Raw genomic sequence first — 23,440 nt, 5'->3', positions numbered from 1 at the left:
CAGAAGAATGAGTCAGATGAAGTAGAGTGAACTGAAGTCCTAGCCTGCGGTCAAGCCTACATAAAAAAGAATGAAATCATGTATTTTGCAGCACCATGAGTAGAACTGGAGGCCATTATCGTAAGTGAAACAACTCAGAAACAGAAAGACAAATACTGAATGTTCTCACTTGTAAGTGGGAGCTAAATAATGTGTACCCACGGACATAGAGTGTGGAGGGGTAGACACTGGGGACTCAGAAGGGTGAAGGGGTTGGAGGGGCATGGATGATGAGAAATTTCTTAATGGGTACAATGTATATTTTTCAGGTAATAGATACACTGAAAACAAACCTCACCACTACACAATGTATATGTGTAACAAATTGCACTTGTATCCCTTAACTTTATCCCAAAACAAAAGTCAACCCAGCTGAGACGATTCTCCATCTGTGATCCCTGATTGACCTAAAACACACAAATGAGAAAGAAATGCTTGCTGTTGTAATTCACTGAGTTTTGGCATGGTTTCTTGTGAAGTATTCTTGTAAAAATGATTGGCTGTTTTTTCCTTTATTCTATGAAAACACAATCCTAATTTTATTGGGGCAGCAAATAAACTCAACCAAAATCATACATTTTTAAGCTTTCTTAATTGCTAAGTGTGTCTGTGTGACTAAGTTTTGACCAGTAGGATGAAATGCTGAATCAGATTTCTGAGAAATCTTATTAAAAGGAGCTGACTCAGCTAAGACATATACTCCTTTGCCCTTTCCTCCTTCCTTCTTGCTTCCAGCTTCACACATGTGAAAACTGGAACTTCAGTGGCCATCTTTGAATCATAAGGCATCTTTGGGCTGGAAGCCAAGCTCTAGGATGGTGAAGGAAAAAAAGAAGAGCCTCAGTCTTTGATGACTGTGAACCACCATAACATTCTAAATTGCATACTTCCAGACTTCTCTTATTTAAAAGAAAAAAAAAAATTCTACCTTGTATGAATCACTCCTAATTCTAATTGATAATGTAGTATAATGTTGAGTGAGAATGTAGATTAAAACTACCTATGCTTATACTACAAATATATTAAAATAGAATATCTGTAAGAACAAGGACTAGAAGTTAGTAGGGTCAAATGATAACAATGATTTTATTATGTGAAGGTCAATATTTGCTGAGTGATGAATAATTATTGTCAGTCTGAATGAAAAGGCAGTATGCCTGGAGGTAGCTAAACCACCAGGCTGGATAGAAAACTAGTTTTGGCTTTTACTTTTAGTTATGAGCAAATAATTATGATGTCATCTTGGGAATACCATTTAACTTCCTGAGTCTCAGTTTTCTCATCAGTTTCTTGCAAAATGGAAACAATGCAGTTAAATACTATTGAAAAGTTAATCATGATAATGTTAAGTCAGCTATAGCTAGAGTGACTATCAAACTAAATACCCTTACTGGGACATTTTTGCAAGTAAATGGGATATTGCTGGGATTTTTCTGGCCATACTAGGTATAATGCAACCGGGTTTTAGGACTGATCTTCACTCAGTGGAGGAATTTAAGTTAATTGCATATTTTATTTATAATAAAGCTAAATTCCTACACATGTAATAAATAAAAACTTTTTTCTTTTTCCATAAGGTAACTGAAAAAACAAACAAAACATGTGTATATTCATTAACTTCATAATAATGCAATCCCATGTTTTATGCAATTACTTTTTTGGGCCCCATTTATCTCACATTACAGGATTTTGTTGTAATAACACCCATATATGAGTCTCTTCCAGGACCGTCACATATGAGTCTCTTCCAGGGCCGTCACATATGAGTCTCTTCCAGGACAGTCACATATGAGTCTCTTCCAGGGCCGTCACATATGAGTCTCTTCCAGGGCCGTCACATATGAGTCTCTTCCAGGACTGTCATATATGAGTCTCTTCCAGGACAGTCACATATGAGTCTCTTCCAGGGCCGTCACATATGAGTCTCTTCCAGGACTGTCATATATGAGTCTCTTCCAGGGCCGTCACATATGAGTCTCTTCCAGGACTGTCATATATGAGTCTCTTCCAGGGCCGTCACATGAGTCTCTTCCAGGACTGTCATATATGAGTCTCTTCCAGGGCCGTCACATATGAGTCTCTTCCAGGACTGTCATATATGAGTCTCTTCCAGGGCCGTCACATGAGTCTCTTCCAGGACTGTCATATATGAGTCTCTTCCAGGACAGTCACATATGAGTCTCTTCCAGGGCCGTCACATATGAGTCTCTTCCAGGACTGTCATATATGAGTCTCTTCCAGGGCCGTCACATATGAGTCTCTTCCAGGACTGTCATATATGAGTCTCTTCCAGGGCCGTCACATGAGTCTCTTCCAGGACTGTCATATATGAGTCTCTTCCAGGACAGTCACATATGAGTCTCTTCCAGGGCCGTCACATATGAGTCTCTTCCAGGGCCGTCACATATGAGTCTCTTCCAGGGCCGTCACATATGAGTCTCTCCCAGGGCCGTCACATATGAGTCTCTTCCAGGGCCGTCACATATGAGTCTCTTCCAGGACCGTCACATATGAGTCTCTTCCAGGACTGTCATACCAACCCCATGGGCATCTATAAAGGAACAGTGCCTAGGAAATTGTGAAAGCTTATGGGAACGCTAGGAGTTTTTATTGAAAAGAGGAAAATGTGACATGGCAGCCATTGGGGAAACATTAATCACATTGGAACATATATGTCAGGTACAAAGAGATGACACAGGTAGAGATATAAGTTATATGAAGAAAACAGTAATTACATCTCCTCTCCAGACCTTCTCTCCTGAATATGGTCTTTGGGAAAATTGTGATGAAGACATCTTTAGATAGTCAAAATAAAGAAACAGAAGTGGAAGCAACCAATAGTAGGTGTACAATATTCCTGAAGTTGCATTCTTGTGCCAGCAAAACGCATTATTATCATTGTTATTGTCACTGACTCCAATGTATTAAGTACAAGTAATTATAATGTTGTAATTATGTAGTAAATTGACTCTTTTAAAGCACTTTGAAAACATTAAATAAGTTTCCTGTAGGAGCAGTTTCTGAGGAGGAGTGCAGTTAGGCTGCTGTGCCTGACTTATTTATATATACACGTGTGAAATCCTGCCTCAGAGATGTCCTCTACTCGCTTAGTTCCCTGCCTGAAATCAGGTCATTAGTGCCACATTCCTATGAAATGACTCACTGATTTACACTTATTCATTCATTTATCTAGATTTATTTGGGGGACTTAAGATCTGCCAGGTGCTTAATACAGCTGTGAAGGAACGGCAGAAGATGCTCAGTTCCCTGCCTTATCCTCTGAATCTTCAGTCGGCTCCTGAGGCTTCCAACTGCCAGTATCTGTATCTTGCTTCCTGACGGTATTCTCCAAGGCAGGGGAAGACCACACTTGCCATCACACCCTGCAGCCCCTAAACAAAGACTGATAAGAGCTGGTAAATAAATACCCCTATTCCCTCATTCCACACAGGGAATAACTCTGAGACACATGTTTTATACAGTTTCCCAGAGTTACCCATCAGGATTGCAATGAGATACAGAGTAACAGGGGCTTGATAAAACCACCTTTATTCATTGCTTTCCTTTCCCTGTCTTATTGCCTAATGGGGCTATCTGAGATTCCTTCCCTAATGAAGTATTTTCATTAAATCTTTGTTTTAGGATCTGCTTCTATGGGAACGCTTGAAGGTATAATCACTGCCTTCTCGAAGGGTTGCCCACTCAATGGCCTCTAAGGGCCAGGCAGGTATGGTAAATAAGTGAAGCAAATTGACATTCCTCCCCTGAGCTTTACCTACTCCCAGTATACTTATTACTCAGGGATCTCTGCCTAAAGATGTTAGCATACTAGCCATTCCTTCCTTGCAAGGTATATTTCTTGCTCCCAGGGAGCCTGAGGAGGAATGATTGACTAAATGAATGGTGTTGCATTCAACAGCTTATCTAATCATTTATTCACCACCCATCAACCCATTCCCCGTTTACTCACTATCCATTCAACCCTCTACCCATTCACTTACCACTCATCCACCTATTCTTTCACTGCTCACCTCCACACTACCCATCTCCAAACATTATTAAAATATTCTCTTTGGGCAGATAATCTAAATAGGGAGAAACAAGAAATGTATAAAAGTCAATAAGCCAATCTCAGCATATTTTAGATTTAACTACTTCCTTTCCCATGAACAATTTGGTCTGTTAGAAATTTTCTGAATACCTCAGGCTGCTTCACTTCAAAAAGCATTTGCTTTAACTATTTCCTGTTTGTAAATCTCTTCTCCCTTCTTTAATATGTGGATAGCTCACATTTATCCTTTAGAGATTTCTTGAAATGTAACACCCTTAGTGGATGCAGTGGTTTGCCACAGAGGGCCCCCATTCAAGTCCCCATTCAGGACTGTGGCACTCATTTACTGCATTACTGGGAGTGTTGGTTGTTGATGGCTTGTAGTACTCAATCCTCAGGGGCTTGACTGGTCGATGTGGCCATACAAAGGCCTGATGCCTTTGCCACAAATTAGGATCTCTCCTAAGGCCCACCCGCATTTCAGAGCTTCTCATTTGACTGGTTGAGGTCTCAGTTCCAGCTGCAAAGTAGTTTGTATTTTCCTTAGTCCAATTCTGCTTTCCTCACTCCCTTACAGAGCACTCCACCATCAACCTCCCCAGTCAAATCTCAGAGAATCAGGGTTGGTTTCTGATGTGGTTTCGCTGTGTCCCCACCCAAATCTCATCTTGAATTGTAGCTCCCATAACCCCCATGTGTTGTGGGAGGGACCTGGTGGGAGGTGGGACATAATTGAATCATGGGGATGGGTTTTTCCCATTCTGTTCTTGTGATAGGGAATAAGTCTCATGAGATCTGATGGTCATATAAAGGGCAGTTTCCCTGCACACACTCTCTTACGTGCCGCCATGTAAGACATGTCTTTGCTCCTCCTTCACCTTCCACCATGACTGTGAGATTTCCCTAGTCATGTGGAACTGTGAGTCCATGAAACTCTCTTTCTTTATAAATTACCCAGTCACAAGTATTTCTTCACAGCAGTATGAAAATGGACTAGTATAATAAATTGGTAGCAATAGAGTGGGCTACTGCTATTAAGATATCAAAAAATGTGGAAGTAACTTCGGAGCTGGGTAACAAGCAGATGTTGGAACAATTTGGAGGGCTCAGAAGAAGATAGAAAAATATGGGAAAGTTTAGAACTTCCTAGGGCCTTGGAGGGCTCAGAAGACAGGAAGATGTGGGAAAGTTTGGAACTTCCTAGAGACTGGTTGGATAGCCTTGATCAAAATGCTGACAGTGATATGGACAATGAAGTCTAGGCTGAGGTGGTCTAAGATGGAGATGAGGAACTTGTTGGGAACTGGAGTAAAGGTCACTCTTGCTATGCAATGAGACTGGCTGCATTTTGCCCCAGCCCTAGAGATCTGTGGAATTTTGAACTTGAGAGATGATTTAGAGTATTTGGAAGAAGAAATTTCTAAGCAGCAAAATGTTCAAGAGGAAGCAGAGCATAAAAGTTTGAAAAACTTGCAGCCTGACAATGTGATAGAAAAGAAAACCCCATTTCCTGGGGAGAAATTCAGGCCTGCTGCATAAATTTGCATAAGTAACAAGGTGCCAAATGTTAATCACCAGGACAATGGGGAAAATGTCTCCAGGACATGTCAGGGACCTTCATGGCTCTCCCATCACACACCTGGAGGCCTAGGAGGGAAAACTGGTTTCATAGGCTAGGCCTAGAGCACTCCCTGCTCTACGCAGCCCCCGGACATAGTGCCTTGCATCCCAGCTGCTTCAACTCTAGCCATGGCTAAAAGGGGCCAATGTACAGCTCAGGCTGCTGCTTCAGAGGGTGCAAGCTCTAAGCCTTGGCAGCTTACACATGGTGTTGGGCCTGTGGGTACACAGAAGTCAGGAACTGAGGTTTGGGAACCGCTTCTTAGATTTCAGAGTATGTATGGAACACAGTGAGACTCTGTGAAAAAAAAAGAAGAAGAAGAAGAAAGAAAGAGAGAGAGAAAGAAAGAAAGGAAAAGAAAGAAAGAGAAAGAAATCATAATATGGTGTTCTTTTTAGTTGTGACTTCTCAGGATACTTCAAGTGAAAAGGATATAAACTATACAGGCAGAAGTCCCTTTATTTTAAAAAGGATGAAGGCATAGGAAAAACGCTAGAAAATATAGAAAATGTGAAAGTAGTTATCTCCTGCCAGTAGGATGACTGATGAATTTTGTTCTTAATGTGTTTTTGTATGTTCTAATTTTCTGCTGTGGATTTACTTTTATGATCAGAGAATATTTTTATAAAATATACTTAAAACTAAACAACAGTAACAACAACAATAAAACATATTGCCTCAGTGTTGGATTTTTCTGCTTTGAAATCCCTCTAGAATCAGGACAAGAGTAACTATAGCCTATGGGCCAAATCCTGCCCATGGCCTATTTTTGTAAATAAAGTTTTACTGGGACACAGTGACACCTATTTGTTTACATAATGTCTATGGCTGTTTTCTTCCAACAATGGTAGAGTTGAGTAGTTATGATAGAGACAATATGACCACCGAGACTAAAATACTAACAGAAAAAATTTTCCAGCCCATACTCTGGACTGTGAGATCTGTGAAGGGAGGAACTGTTTTACTTCTTTTTGTGTCACCAATGTCAGTGCACTGAAAAGTCCAATAAATATTTGTTAAATAATTGAATTTGGGAAATAAAATAAAAAACCTATACAACTATTAACATAGGAATCTAATACATTCAGAAATATAAGTAAGCATAGTTACTGGAGACATCAAGAACTTTGTTCTTTTGGGGTCGAATATATAAATTATTATCAGGTGATATAGGAGATATCAGACAATTCTGAGTGGATGTAATGAAATTACTAAATTTTCAGAGGAGTAAAATAGAATCCTCAGTTTTTTGACATGGCTCAGTCATTTTCTAGACATACAACCTAGAACAAGTCACTAAGGGCTCTCTTAGCTTCTTTTTTCTCAGCTGTGGAATAAGTAGAAGAACACTGGCTTGGCCAAATTCAGAGGGTTTTTGTGGTAAGCTAATGACATGATGGTGTGAAATGATCTGAAAACTGTAAAGTATTACCAGGTAAAAGGGATTACGTTGTAGTCAGAAGTCATTTTCAAAATTAATGTGACGCACCAGGTTTGTTTCACCAACCTGATCTATTTTTGTTTTCTGGGGGTCTTAAACCTTGAAGGCTTGGTTGAATCAACCAGGACCTATGATTGTGCTTCTAATGTGAGCTGAGATGTCTCAGATGTTAGAATACAGGATGGGGTGTTGGCAGAAAATGGCCCTTTCCTTCTAAAAATTGTTCAAGTCTTTAGCATCTCCCTGGCAATGGGGTTTGGCTTTGTATAGAACAGCATCTGATTTGTCAGCAACTTTTAAGTAGTTTATTGATTTAACATTTCTTCCGAGATGCTAAAAAATCCTTGGTCTGCTGATGGCAACAGGGAGCTGCATCTTGAAAGAGAACTCTGATGGCTTGCTCTCAGATGTCCTGGCTCCAGCCTTTGCAATCACTGTTTTTCAGAAAATTGTTTTAAATAGCATTTATGTTCCATTTTGAACAGCCTCTCTTTTTTTGCTTCCTTCTTTCCTAACAATCGTTGGTGACTGCAGTGTCTTTGCATGGTATCTAACTATCTAATACACTATTGCTGAATGAAGTCATTTCATGGTGAAATAACCTAAGTGGAAGACATGTCTGTTTTGGTAGAATACTGAAGTTCACTATGTCAATGCAATCAGGTTCGTGAAACAATTTGCAAAACTAAATTTTCCATTTATTTTTTTCAGAGTACTAAAGAAAAATAGAATTTGTGGAGATAGTCCTTCTGCAAATCTATAAAAGGCAGGATGTGCTCTTAAGAGAGTGAAAGGAAGGAATGCACCCTAGAATTAATGCTTTTGGGGTAGGCGGGCTCTTCTAGCACTCTTCCTCCTTTACTTTAAATCCTTTCATAGCTTCCCACTTCCAAGGAAGAACAATTTACTAATCTGATTGGGCTCTATCTGATTTGTGAATGGACTACTAGACCTTAAAGATCAGCAGGAACTTCAGGATTTCCCTCTTTCTTTCCTTTTATCCTGTTCCTCTAACAGTGCGGGTCGGGTCAAGGTGTTCATTCTCCCTAGTGTCCCATTTCCTCTTTCTTGTGTTGTTCTAAATATTTAGATTTGTAGAAGAAGTAGGAGGTAAGGGTGACCAACTCATCCCAGTTTGCCCAGGACTTTCTGGGCTTTAGCACTGAAAGCCCAGCATCTCTGGAATCCTTTCAGTTCCAGGCAAATTGACATAGTTGATTGCCCTAGACCCTGTTTCAGCCTCCAAACTAAGCCACATAACACCTTAATTTTTTATGAGGAGCCTTGAATTGGGGATTATGGAATCTAAGCTACTAATTAAAAGCTGTTTTTAAAAAACATTTAGAATTTCAAGTTAGCTTTACTTTCTTCTACCTACTCCCTCAATCTGTAACCTCCTGGAGAAAAGGGGGGAGAGACAGGATGGCTTCCCTGCTATAATGGCTCGAAAAATGACTCTTAACATCTAAAATGGCTATGTATTTTATGGATGCAGATACAGAAGGACCAAAAGGACCCTGGGGTAAGTGGTCTGGGGAGCAGGATAAGCAAAGGAATTGGTGGAGACAAAAGAAGAGGAGAAGGGAAAATAAAGGCTTTTAAGAAAAGGAGAAGGGAAAATAAAGGCTTTTAAGGTCCAATTCTCTTAACAGGTCTCATTTTGAAGACATTTATTCAGATGAGCAACGTTGAGTTTCCATGTTGTGCTGGGTCCTGTGCCAGGCCCTGGAGATACTAAGGTGAGTGAGACACAGTCTTACACCCCAAGAAGCCCCTTGTCTTGCTTTCTTGGTAACTCTCAGCCCGGTGAGCTCAGCTTCCTCCTTGGACTACTGTGAAGGAAGGCTGGGTAGAGATCCAATGGGAAATCCGCACTGAGGCTACTTTTTTCAACTGTAACTATGTCAGGAGAGCTCTGCTCAGCAACCTAACCCACTCTCATTAGGTGGCATTAGGTTTCTTGGTCTGGGATGAATGACATTTGTTATCCAGCGCAAATGGGCATTGATCTCTTTAGAAGCCAGGTTTCAGTGTGGCTCCATGTCACTGGCAGGCTTTTCAGGCCCCATCACACCAAATTTGAGAAGATCAGCTTGCCTTCTGGCCAGAGGAGATTATTTTAGTATCCTTTAAAAGATGTCAATGATTATTTCACTGGCACATTCGGGAGTATTGCTTAATCCTGGTCTCTTCCAGGGTCATGCTAGGTAGTGAATAAATGATTATCTTTTCTATCGTGAGTTTCTTTATCATTACCTCATGGGTAGATCTTACAAAAATCCAAAAAATTTAGTTCCTTTGAGAAATTGGCGACTCTGGCAAATACTGGGCCCCATTCTTTGAATAACAACCATATGGAGTTCAATAGAGACTTTAGAGACGGTTTGCAGTTCCAGGTCCCTGAAACCACCCCATCCACTGCTGTCTCTCTCATCCTGTAGCAGAAAGAGTCTGTTTTTAAAAAATTCCTGCTTGCTCCTTTCTGTTTTATGTTATCAGCCTATACATAGTTGATTTTCCAAACCCTGAGTTAGAGTCTATCATCATTGCACCCTCTTCCATAGTGATCATTTCCTTCCTCCTTTTCTTCCCTCCTTCCTTCCTACTCTTCTTTTTTCCCTCCCTTTCTACTCCTGCCCCTCTCCTCTCACACCATCTCTCTGCCTGTCTATATCACTTGATGTAGAATTGTGCATCACTTCTTTTTTTTTTTTTTTTTTTTTTTTTTTTTTTTTTTTTTGAGACGGAGTCTGGCTCTGTCGCCCAGGCTGGAGTGCAGTGGCCGGATCTCAGCTCACTGCAAGCTCCGCCTCCCGGGTTTACGCCATTCTCCTGCCTCAGCCTCCGGAGTAGCTGGGACTACAGGCGCCCGCCACCTCGCCCGGCTAGTTTTTTGTATTTTTAGTAGAGACGGGGTTTCACCGTGTTCGCCAGGATGGTCTCGATCTCCTGACCTCGTGATCCGCCCGTCTCGGCCTCCCAAAGTGCTGGGATTACAGGCTTGAGCCACCGCGCCCGGCCCCTTGTGCATCACTTCTAATGTGCACAGAACAAACATTTACACACGATGTCCAGCACAATCATCTAAACCAGGAGATTTCAATGTGTGGTCCACCGATCATCAGCATCAGTATCACCTGGGAATTTATTATAAATAAAGTTCTCTGTTCCATCTGGACCTACTGAATTAGAAACTCTGGGGGCGGGGTCCAGTGGTCTGTGTTCTAACAAGTGTCCCAGGCAATTCTGCTGTGCATAAGTTTGAGGACCACGGATCTAAACCTTCAAGCGGCAGCCATTTGTTGAAAATGAGCTTGTGGAAGGCAATTTACTTCCTTGGCTATCATCTAAGAATAATAGAAAATCCCTCCTTGTTTTGCTCCACATGTGTGCTGTGGAGGTGAAAGAATGTCTGTTGCAGTTCAGAAATCACCATTTTGTGAGGCATCTGGGGCCTCTTAGTTGAAATCTTGTTCACTTCCCGTTTCATGAGATGTTTATTGTGGTCTGGAAGCATTTTTTTGTCCCTGTCACTGGCAAAAAGAAGGGAGAGGATAAAATCCTCCCTTGTGGTCTGTTAGTTCTTGATTAGATACTATTTGTACTGTGCCTTCAAGTGGTTCCTTGGGCATAAATCTTGTCTCCCCAAACAGATGGTAAGTTCCTCGCAGACAGGAGCTTAAAGCTCAGCAAAGGCCGGCTGACTGATTTGAATGAAACAACTTCATTTGCTTCCTTTGCTAAAAGTTGTAGCAGGGACTGAAAAATTCCTTTCTCAATTCAGCTGAGGATGGCTTGCGAGGGTGAGCTGCTGAAGTAGCTCCTAATCATGCCATCTTGGATGCACATGCCTTTTGTCAAAAGGTCCCCAGAATCCTCCCTTCCAAGGGTCCTGCTCACTGAGGATCCTGGAAGCTCCTTTGGGAACAAAGTCTTGGAACCACTTTCACTCCAACATGCAGACCATTGTGCCTAATCACTTGGCAAGGAAGAAAGGAAACCCTGATTTTGGGGTAGCTGGGAAAAGGCCATGGGTGATGGATGACAGGTGATGATTTGATTATGCAGTTGTTTAGTTGGTGGCAAGGCCTTGATCTGGCTTGCAGGCTGATGAGATTCAACTGGACTGTGCCATGCACTTAATAGCAGGTTAACTACACCAACACCTCCATACTCCCTGCTTCTTACACCCAGGAAATTGAGGTACAGAAAGGGTAGGGAATCTATCAAACGGCTATTAAGGGAGACTATTCATTAATTCAGTCAGTCAGTTAGTCGTGCACTCTGTCCATATGCCGCTATCAAGCTCCTGTTCTGTGCCAGACAATGAAATGTTCTATATACATGTGCGTGTTATGATTTCTCTTCTGTCATGTTCCAAATAATGGCTTTGATACTTCTGCAATTGATTTCATTAAGTTAATTTTACTCATAATGTTGGCGATATAAGAAGTGGATGCAAATGAATGCTAATTTCTGAATATTTCAAGCTAAGGCCCTTGCCATTTTTTTAAGGGAAGATTGCTGCAGTGGTATTGGAATTCAGAAATAGAAACTTGTTTTTCCTCCTCTCCCATTTAAGCTAGGTAGACTCTCACCCTGAGAAGGAAAGTGTCTGAAGTCTCGAGGACTTCTGCCCCAGTTTTATTCTAGCTCTTGGGAAGTATTCATTAATGCTGAAAATGCTACCTTTTGTCATCTTCCCTCATGACTCTTTTTCTGTCGTAGGTCATAGAATTGATGAGAAACTTATCTTCTCTTTCTGCTCCAGTCCCGCTTTCCTTTCTTTGGCCTTTTGCACACATACATAGGATGGCACTGAGACAAAGAGAAAGGTGTCAGACGGGATGTAAGCTTTTCAAACCTCTCCTTCTGCTGGTTCCACCTATCATATGTTTCTGTGTTAGCTCAAGCGCCTGGGGCAGGAATTCTTACGGAGAATGCTTAAGTGGAAAACTTTCCTACACACAGTAATCATATTGCCTTAATGTGCTCTTTCAGGTTGGACAACTGAGATGTTTGTTTCAATGGAGGAGTCTCACTGCAGATGAAATTCCACCTTCTTTCCCTAAATGTTTTTGCACTGTAGTAGCTCTTTTTTGTCTTTTGGGTGGTGATGAGAGTGGGGGGTGGTGGTTGGATTTTTGCTGGGAGAGCAGAAATTTCTGATTCCATTTCTTTGACTATTTTAAAGCCTCTATTGGGAGACAGGAAGGATGGTGAAGTATGCTGCTCATAGCAATATTCAGGAATTCATATTCTGGATCAGACCCCTTAGCTCAACCCACAAGACCTTTGATGATCTAGCCCTTTAAGTCTTGCTGGTTTTGTCTCTTACAGTGCCTGCCTCTCCTTGCATACCTCCCCAAGGTCTAACCATATGGAATCCGCTTACCATTTTTCTGAATATTCCACACTGCTTGGTACTTTTAGGCCTTTACACATTCAGCTTACCTGGGGGGACAGACTGCTCATCTTCCAAGACTCAACTAGAACATCACCACTTACATCAATCCCAAGAGAGCCTTGTCTGTCCCATCCCATGACACTCCTGGATAGAGGTGACTACTGTTCAATTCTATTGTTCATACCAATGCTATGGCATTTATCATATCATTTTTTAGTTGTTTTATAAACAATAGTTTACTATCACAGTGTTTAAAAACAGTTTAAAAACAGAAGCAAGGAATTCACTACCAGTTCTGTCATTTACTAGCTGTGTACTCCTGGGAAAGTTACCTTGGCTCTATGCTTTATTTTCCCCACCTGTAAAATGAGAGTAATAATGATAATACTTACCTCATAGGTTTGTTTTGAGGAGTAAATAAATCATTCTCCCCTTCCCCTTCTTCTTCCTTCTCTTCCTCTTCCTTCCCTCCTCCTCCTTCCCTACACTTTTCCCTACCCATTACTTTTCCCTTCTATACACCCTGCCCTCAGGAAATAGTGGATACAGCCTAGGAAATTAATTTTTTAATTTTAGATTTCTTAAATAAGTTTCTGTAAATAATACAAAAGTAACAGTGTTAAACATTGGCTATTAAATATCACCAAGTAACCTATTAATAAAGTAAATCCAAGTTTATTGTTTACTTCAGTAAGGTTGATCACTCCCTTCACTGTCTTAATGCCATCTTAGAGGAGGAGGATGAAGATGCAATATTTACAATTTCATTAGACATGTGCAAGGTTCATGATAAAATAGTGTGGAGTTAGTTGACATAACAAAGTAACAACTTCAAGGCAAGTAGTTCCAAGCAGGTCTTGGATTGTTGATGAACTTGTTTGAGTTATCTATGGTTACTTGTTGAGTACTTCCAGGAGTCCCTGAAATATACAATAAAAGGCATTTGGAACGTCATCTTCCTGGGCACTAGTGTCCTGGAATAGTCATGTTCATGTGCAGAGCAGCTGGGCAGGCATAGATAGTTTCAGTTCTTAATACTTAGAAAGATAGTATATTTTTTATTTTCAAGATCCAGGCTTTTTTGAGTAATAATTTGTTATGAAATTCCAAATGGCTGAGCTGCAAACATAAACTTATAATGCCTGGAGGAATTTGAGAATACAGTATTTAGCATACACAATAGAGATGGGGAAGTATGAAATGATATAAGAGCCTTTGAATCTCACACAAGAGAAAAAGTACAACCATCCAACAGAAAGAAGAAATTAGGAAGAGAAGTTCCTGGAGCTTAGACAATGTTTTGGAAAAAAAAAAAAACAAAATTGTTGGGCAGGGCGCGGTGGCTCACGCCTGTAATCCAGCACTTCAAGAGACTGAGGCAGGTTAATTACTTGAGGTCAGGAGTTCAAGACCAGCCTGGCCAACAGGGTGAAACCCCATCTCTACTAAAATTACAAAAATTAGCCGGGTGTGGTGGCAGATGCCTGTAATCCCAGCTACTCGGGAGGCTGAGGCAGGAGAATTGCTTGGACCCAGGAGGCGGAGGTTCCAGTGAGCTGAGATCATGCCATTACATTCCAACCCAGGCGATAGAGTGAGACTCCATCTCAAAAAACAAAAAAAAAAAGAAAAAAAAGAAGAAAAAGCTTGGTGTATCTTCTTTAGGAGGTGATAATTATGGAGATCCCCAGATATTTGTTTGTATTTTTCTTCTCATGTAGAAGTGTGCCAACAAGAAGGAACTGAAATGATTAGGCAAAGGCATTTCCTGTCTGGAGAAGGGTTGGGAAGTAGCACTCTGTGTCTCCCATGCTGGAGAGGGACCAGAAAGTTGGCTAAGTGTGGGGAGCTTGCGGACCTCCAGGGTGTCATTGTGACACTGAGAGGGCTTTATAAGGGAAGCTGTGGATTCCTCATCCCAGGCCAGGGACTGGATGGAGAGCATAGACAAGTTTTAGAGCATTATCCACTTGAAAGAAAGGATGGAGCTCTCCCAGTCAATTACTGATGATTGCTGTTGCAGAGAGAACAGGTGGTGATGAGCATCCACCGAGGTCATGTTTCTGTTGTTTATTGTTGTATAAGAAACCACCTCCAAACACGGGCTTAAGCTACTAGCTGAAGTTTAAGCCCATAGTAATCATTAATTTTGTTCACAAATCTGGGGGAAGGTATGACTGGGCTCAGCTAAATTGTTTTTGTTCAGGGTCTGTCGTGTGGTTGCAGTCAGATGATAGCTGGGCCTGGGGTTACATTGAAGGCTTCTATATTTGTATGTCTGACCACTGAGCTGGGGAGACTGAAACAGTGGAGAGCGGGTACAGCAGGGATGGCTCAGGATTCTCTTTCTTTCTTCATGTAGTTTTTCCACAGGACAGCCACCAGTGGCAGACATCTTGCATGACGGCTGAAAGCTTCCAGACTGAGTGTTCCTAGAATAACTCACAGAAGCCCCATGGCCTTTTCTACACTAGCCTTGAAACTCACAAGGCTACCTTTATTCTGCATTGCCCTCATTGATGCAATCGCGAAGGGCTGCTCAGGTTCAAGGGAGGTGGCATAGACTCCACATCTTGTTAGGAGGTGTGTAGAGAATTTGAAGTCATTCTTTAAAACCTTCACGGTGTGATCAGACAGAACAAACAGGACTCCACGTTTCAGAGAAGGCCCAGATGGTGCTCCTTCATTCCAGGAGAATATGAGAATCTCTGGAAACCCAGGTCAACCGAGAGACTAAGAGGGAAAGGAGGAGGATAGAGAGTATCTTCAACCGAACAAATTTAAATCCTGAATTGGCTTGTTTAAATTTGTCAGTTTTTGATTCGCATTGATTAAAAAAGTTAAGTTCCTCAATTCCAAGCAGAAAGAATGGCAAAAGAACTGAGTTAAGTTTAGTTACTAAAAAATATAGTTATGTATTATACATTTGAACCTATGCCTGTGTGAACCAGTGCTGGAGACACTGGGAAGTTGGTGGTCTGCTCTCATAAAACCAGCTGACCTGTGCCCAACTCAAATCCAATTTTTGTGCAGAGCAGATGATCTAAAAGATTTCAGCAGGTTTTGGGCTTTGCTGGAGGCCATGGAAGGAGGTGACTTAAGGCTCTTTCATCTCTGGGGCTAATAAGAACAGAGTCACTAGCAGAGAGCCCTGGTGGGGAGGGTCACAGTAGTTTCCTGGAGAAAATGTGGCCAGCAGGGGTCTGAGAAGCAGGCTGTGTTCTCACCCGATGAGTGGTTCTGGGACTTCTCGCTGGTGCTACATCCTAAGAAGCTATGATGGGTCTGGAAAAAGCAGAGTGAGTCCTCCCCTACTTCCAAGACCCTGAGAATACTAGCGTTTCCAGATGCAGCCAGGGAGCCCAGAGACTCTGCCCCAATACTTGCACTGGAATGGCAACTTCCCAGCTGGGTCAGCACTGATCCTTGGTAAGGACCAGACACCATTACTGTCAGCCAAGGTACCCCAGAGTTAAACCCTGGGAGTATCTATTTATTTGAGACCCAAGACAGGCACTTAAAAGTACCCCCTCCTTTTTATGACAACATTATTTTCAGTGATATTTGATATTTGATAATCATCACTTAATTTATTTGTCTTTAAACAAATAATAATTAATGAAAAACAATACATTTTAATATTCAAAATGATATTAAAATTCAGTCACATGTTTCAAGTATGAACTAAACTTTTCACCTCCCAAGCAAAACTATTATGGCTTATAGTTTGTACTCTTTTTCATTTTAAAACATTTTGAACACAAATAAAAACTCCAAGTGTTCACATAGTAATGGAACTCAGGTGGCCCAAGTACCTTACCTTTTCTTTACCTTTAAGGTTACTGTGCTATCGTTGTTTATTTAGAATGTACTGTTTAAATGTAGGAATATGACATACCACAGGGACTGGAGATGTGGATTGAATCTGAAGTGAGCTGGAACAATTCTGTACCACTATGAACTTAATATTCATAGACACTCATAACTGAGTCTTGGTGTGTTGGGGGCTGATTTGTAACTGAGAGTTTTCTGAATTAACTTCCACGTAGTATACAATGTTTATTAAAAGATAAGTAATCAAAATGCACTAGTTTTAAGCCGTCCTATGTATAATTGAAACTCAACACTCGCCATAGCTAAAACTACCTAACTTAGACCAACAACAGATTTTAGGGGAAGAGGTGTATTTTATCACTGACATTGTTTAAATTGCTGTGCATGGTGAAAATAAAAGGTAGGCTGGCTTCTAGTTGGTTTTATTGTTATTTTTAAACTTCTCTGCAGATATCATACCTCTTTGTAGCTGACATTCAGGGCAGACTCTTCCACTGTCCTCTCTTGTGTTATCCCTGGTGGGCTCTGGCCCAGGGGTAAAGTGGTAAAGTGGTGTAGAATCCAGAGCAAGAAAAGAGAAGCAGCTGAGCACTGGTCCAGACAGCTCCTCAGAGAAATGAAGGTGATAGAAAACACGTTCAAGTACTCAGCAAAGATGATAAGAACACCAAAGGAGATTTGACCGAGCATAAAGAAAACAAAGTTATCTGGAATACAAACTAAAATCTTTTAATCTAAAAGTTTTGTAGATGAATTAAAGAGGGTGGTGACCTTTGAAACCTGAACTAGAAGATCAAGAGCAAGGACTATTTTATAACTCAGAGCAAAATTGCAAAGAGAAGGAAATCATGGAGAAAGAAAGAACTTAAGTAAATTGGTGTACAGATCCATGAGACCTAATATATGAGCCATAGCAGTTCCAGAGGCGCAAAGAACAGATGGAGGAGAGCTTACTTATAAATAAATAATAAAAAGAAATTTATCTGAACTGATAAGAGCATTGAAGCTAAAGAAAACCCTTAGTCTGCAGAGTTCTTAGAAGTGTTCAGAGTACCAGGTAGTATTAAAGAGAAAAGCCGTATAACTCAGTATATCCTGGGAAAATTGCTGAACTTAGAGGGTAAAGTGAAAATCCTATAAACTTCAAGATAGCCAAAAAAGTTACTTAGGAAGAAAAAAAAAATGAATCATTGCCATTTGAACTTTGTTTCAGCAACACTGAAAATCAGAAGACAGTGGAAGGATGTTTCTTTATGCTTCCAAGAGAAACTGAAGAATCTTACACGCAGCCAAGAGACTATTCACCGGACAGGGTGAAAGAATGAAATTTGTGAATTTGTAATAAGTCAGAGAAAGTATGTACACGACTCTCCATGTATCATGTGAGTCAAATCATTGAGAAAAGATTCTGAGTCGACCCCAGCATGGTAAGCAATGGACAATGTTGGAATGAACGGAAATATATAACGTAGGTGCTAAAATGAAGATTCTGCAGAAAAAGAGGCCTACGCTCTGGATAATAGCCTACAAGTATCAAACTGGCCTCATAAACCTAGATACAGGGAAAGTAAAATCATTTAAACAGTCTCATCTCACGGAGAGGAGAGAAAGAAGAGAGAGGACAGAGACAGGACTAGCTTCATGTCCTGTGATCTGTAACAGGGTCTCATGTTCAGAAAGGCCTCACTTGATATAATGCTTTGATGCTGGGGTCTTGAATAATTTTGAACAAGTGGCCCTGCATAGTTGCTTTGCAATGGGGCCCTGTATTAGTCCATTCTTACACTGCTATGAAGAAATACCCGACACTGGGTAATTTATAAAGAAAAGAGGTTTAACTGACTCACAGTTCCACATTGCTGGGGAGGCCTCAGGAAACTTACAATCATGTCAGAAGGCAAAGGAGAAGCAGGCACCCTCTTTGTAGGGTGGCAGGATGGAGTGAGTGCAAGCAGGGTAAATGCCAGATGCTTATAAAACCATCAGATCTCATGAGACTCACTCACTACCACAAGAACAGCACAGGGAAAACTGCCTCCGTGCTTCAATTACCTCCACCTGCTCCCGCCCTTGAAATGTGGGGATTATGGGATTAAAATTCGAGGTGAGATTTGGGTGGGGACACAGAGCCAAACCATATCAGGTCCCCAAAATTACATAGCTGGTCCTAAATGGAGATCTTCAATAGAATACATTTTAGTCCTGAATTGACCAAGTTTAAATCCAGAAGATTTTGAGGTACTTTGAGTTGAAAAGAGTTAGAGTTTTCTCCTGAATAGATAACATGGCTTGAGCACTTGGTGAAATTGACAAATAGAAAGAAAAGAAAGTTAGATGTTTGTACACCAGCCTCTCTATCAATTTTATCCTTGACAATTTGCAAACTTTTTGAGAGCAGAGACTAACTTCCGCATCTGGGCATCCTCCTGAGACTTCTCACAGAGAAGGTGCTTAATAAAGGTGGAGGGAAGGTGCCATCTGCTATCGTGCTGCACAATGCACATGCCATGTGCAAAAGCAGTCGCTGTTGAGGAAGGGCAGTCTTCCTAGGTTACAGAAAGTATTGAGAGCCTGTAGTCTCTGACACTTTGATTACAATGAAAACATTTCAAAAACTGCCAGACACTGTGCTAAAAGTTGCCAGGAGACACAAGATACATAAATCAGGGGTACAGTCACCTCTCTGAAATTTTTCCTTCCTATCTCTTGAACAAAATTTCTCTTGAATCCTTCCCTTTCTAGCTTTCCAAGTTTGGTCTTGTTCTACATATTTCTTTTCTATTTTAAAGAATCTACTTTACTTTATTGCATGTACTAAGACAGGCATCTCTGGGTTTTGCTCTCTGGCTTCCATGTTTCTTCTGATACCTGTCCTGATTTTGCCACAGGTCCTTGCTCTCCTCCACACTTCTCCCTAGGAGAAAGCGTTTATCTTCATACTGTCACTTCTGTACAGAAGCTTTCCAAATAGACCCAGCCCACCCCGACTTCTGAGCTGAGCTCCTAGGAGACATTTTGGTTTTCCTATGGTATATCTCCTTTGGGAAGTTCTATCACTATCTTAAAGTAAATCACAAAGCTGATCCTAAACCAGGTCAGCATCCCACACTTTCCATTTTCACCATTTCTTCATTTGTTTAGTGCTCATTTGCTCCATTCATTTGGGTTTTGAAAACGTGGAGTTCTTGCTCTCTTAGAGCTCTCTCTATTGCCTGAATTGAACAGGTTCATTTTCTCTTTTAGATCCAACTGAAATTGTGTTCAAAGCCTGTTGGGAATATGTGTTCCTTCTCATGCTTCCTCTTGACTTGAAACCCACCAGGCTTCATTATTGAATGTGTCACAGCCTCTGCCATAGCCTTCTGGCTTCCAGACGTTATGCCTTCTCTAATGCAGGAGATTTTAATCATTAATTTTTGTGCCTGTGTATCTGTGTGTCTGTGCCAAGGGTCCCTTTGGCACAACTCAAGGTCTCTTCCAAATAACAGTTTTAAATGTACAAAGTGTAAAATACATAAGTTTACAAAGTAAACCAATTATATAAAACTACAGTTACTGAAATAGAAACCTTACTCCCAGAAATTTATACTACCGTAATACATGTGCTTCTCTATTAATGCCTTATACAACAATATGCAGTGTTAGGTTCAGTAAGCATTAGAATTTTAAGGCAGTAATGGGTATAAGTGTTACTCTGATATACTTGCAACACTGGTAACAGGATATAAAATTATCTGTACGTTTTATGTTGGCAAATATACAAGTACTGCTGATACTATTGAAGTCTGTTGCTACATTCAGAATAGAACAAAATGCCACATTTCAATTGAGATTAGTGTAAATAAAGCTATCAAGTCTTTCCAACCTAAGTACATGAACCCCAGGTTAAGAGCCTTTGTTTTAATCAGTCCTGATACAGCTGCCAGGCTTATTTCCCCCAAATAATCTTTTCATTATGTCACTTCTTTCCTTAACCTGATCTGGCTGTTTACTGCTTCTTGGTCCAAAATTAAGTCAGAAAGCTTGGCAGTCAAGAACCCTCATGATAATTTCTACCCTACCTCTGCAGACTTTTCTGACGTCATCATTTACCTTGGAGACCGCTCTCTAGCTAGGCTGAGTTCCTTGTTGTCTCGAGGACATAGCAAGTGCATACCTGTATGTTTTATTCAAGGTACTATATTTGATAGTGAAAGAAACATCATTTGCTTAAGAAAAACAAGGATTTAATCATGAGTGAATCCAGGTGTACAAATATATCTTCCTGGTATATTATCTGTAAATCCTCCAATTCTTTTTTCTGTATTGGATTTAATTTCAAGCAGGATCTCTTTTATTGTGGCAAGATAGAAACAGAAGTCCAGGCTTTCTTACATTTTTTTTTCAGTGTATTAACCCCAACAAAAGGAGAACCTCATTCTAAATGGTACCAAAAGAAGCCCTTGGAATTCCTAGTGGAATAAAACTTGGATTCTGTCTCTTTCCTTGAATTGACTACAGTGAACACAGAGCTACAATATTCAGACTGACTAGGCCTCGCTAATATACCCAGTCCCAGAGCTGGGGATGAGATCAGCCTATTCAAATAATATGGAAAGAACAGGACAGGGCTGGACCCCAGCGAAAGGTCAGGTTGCTGTTACCAGGAGAAAGTCCCTTAATGGGGCAGGTAAAAAGCAATAGATAACTGTTAATTCCTTTAAGACTGGCTTCTTGTCCCTTTCAAAAATATTTTCTTCTTGGTCATATTTTTCTAGACAATTCCTTTCCTTCATCCACAGAAGGAAATTGCGGTAATTAATTCAGATATTAAGGGCTAATTAATATCATTGAGCACCTACTGTGTGCCAGGTGCTTTACACCCACATACCAGATTTAAAATTCAATCACAGTTTGCAAGTATAGCAGTGCAATTCAATTTATTTCTCTTATCAAATTAATGTTACTCTTTATGGGGGGGGGAATTTTTTATCAAAATAATTCAGGTTCTTCCGATCAAAATGACATTTCTTTTTGGGTCAATACTCCATCCAGGCTTTAAATTCAGATAATTCAAAGTTGAAACTCACTATCAAAGCTGATTTTCCTTCTTAGGGTTTCTGCTGTCCCTCTTTTCCCCTCCAGGATGGTGTTTGAATACAAAGAGAAACGCATCCAGCATCAGAGCTGCCAGGCAAGGGTGTCTTCCACTGGCTGCTGTCTCCTGCTCAGTTTCTGCTGCCTGCTTGCTGCCTCTGCCACTGTCCATGGACCACGTCATGAACTGCAGTCAGGAGGTCTATGCACTTGACACCCAGGCCCCGCCCTATGCATAGACCTTCTCTGGCTTTTTCTGGGTTTCTCCACTGGAACATGAAGAGTTATGGATCTCTGTGGAAACTACGAGTACTACGAGTACTATTCTCCGGTGGTCTCACTGCCTAAATGCCTCAAGCCTCCATTTCTGATCTATGGTCCTTCTTGACTACGCGGGGCACACTCTGAGGGGGCTTCCTCCTAGAGCTATTAAACTGAATTGGGAAGTCCCTTTCACTTTCACCATGTCTCGAATTCAACCCACCTGATTTATTTCACTGGCTCACACACATCTACCTGTCCACTTTCCCTATGGGACAGGAGGACCGCAGCTTGCCTTTGATCTTGTCCTCCTTCCACATTCCTCTAGGTTGTGTCCCAAGCTTCTTTCTCCTCCCTGTGTGGCGGCTGAATTTCTCTCAGGACAGACCCTCTTTCCTCTGATCTTTCGAGTTCACAAGCTTCAGATCTTTGGAACCAGCAACAACTTTTTTTTCTCTCTCTCTCTCTCAAAAAATCTCAGCTCTTATAAAATGAAAGTTAGCTTTCACCACTGTTGTCTCTGAATGTGCTTCGGGAGCCAATTTTGAATGTAAAAAGCTGAATGCCTGATGCAGTATTCTTGCCTAAGCTCTGTTGTCTTCCTGAAGCAATGAATGCCTTCACCTCAATGGCTGGCAGGTAGCAGTTAGCAAAAACAATCTGCTTTATCCTATCCTTGCTGCTGCAAGAAATTACCACAATCATAGTGACTTAAAGTAATACACATTTATCTTACAGTTCTGGAGCAAAGTCGTCCAAAATGGCTTTCACGAAGCTAAAATCAAGGTGTCTTCAGGCCTGTACTCTTTCGGGAGGGTCTAGGGCAGAATCCATTTCTGGGCTTTCGCCAGCTTCCAGAAGCCCTCTGCATTCCTGTGTGTGTGGCTCTGCATCGCTCCACCCTTATTTCTGTCTTCACATCTCCTTCTCTGACTCAGATCCTCTTGACTTCCTCTTATAGGGACCCCTGTGATTGTACTGCGCCCACTCCAATGATCTAGGATACTCTACTCACCTCAAGCTCCTGAACATAATTGCCTCTGCAAAGTGTTTTCTTTTTTTAACCAAGCAGGGTAACATAATCACAGGTGCCAGGGATTCGGACATGAACATCTTTGGGGTCATTATTCAACCCACTATTTTACCCAACATGAAAAGTTTGTCAAAAATGTGTTGTAAGATATTACCTTGCTCCATGTTCGAACCCCTTAAGTCATCCACAAGTCAGGTGCTATTATTCTCATTTGACAGAAAAGGAAATTAAAGTAAAATCGCAGGAGCCTCAGGTTTGGGTCTGTGACTGCCTGACTCCACAACCAGTATTCTTTCTACTACTTTCCCCTAATGAGGCTACTACAGCCCATACCAAATTTTTCCTTCATCCAAATTCCAAAATCACATTTTCATGTCACCACTTTCTATTTGATTGTAAATTGTTTGGAGTATTCAGAGTGCAGTGTGTGAGTGTATGTATGCATGCATGAATGTGTGCACTCACAAGTGTGTATAAGTCTTGCCAGACAAGATTGTAAGTACTTAACACTGTGATGCTCTAGTATCACTTTTGAACCACCACTCCAATACAGAGGCCACTGTGGTGTGGCCACACAGGATATCTGTCACAAAAATTTGTTGATTTTGATGGTTGGTACTGGAGTCAGCACCATCGATGCACTTAGCCAGCTGAAGTGTATTGAGTTTTGGGGGCAT

This window comes from Chlorocebus sabaeus, chromosome 15 (assembly GCF_047675955.1).
Source record: "Chlorocebus sabaeus isolate Y175 chromosome 15, mChlSab1.0.hap1, whole genome shotgun sequence".
Classification (NCBI taxonomy): domain Eukaryota; kingdom Metazoa; phylum Chordata; class Mammalia; order Primates; family Cercopithecidae; genus Chlorocebus; species Chlorocebus sabaeus.
The sequence above is the reverse complement of the archived record's forward strand: the minus strand, read 5'-3'. Positions refer to the sequence as shown.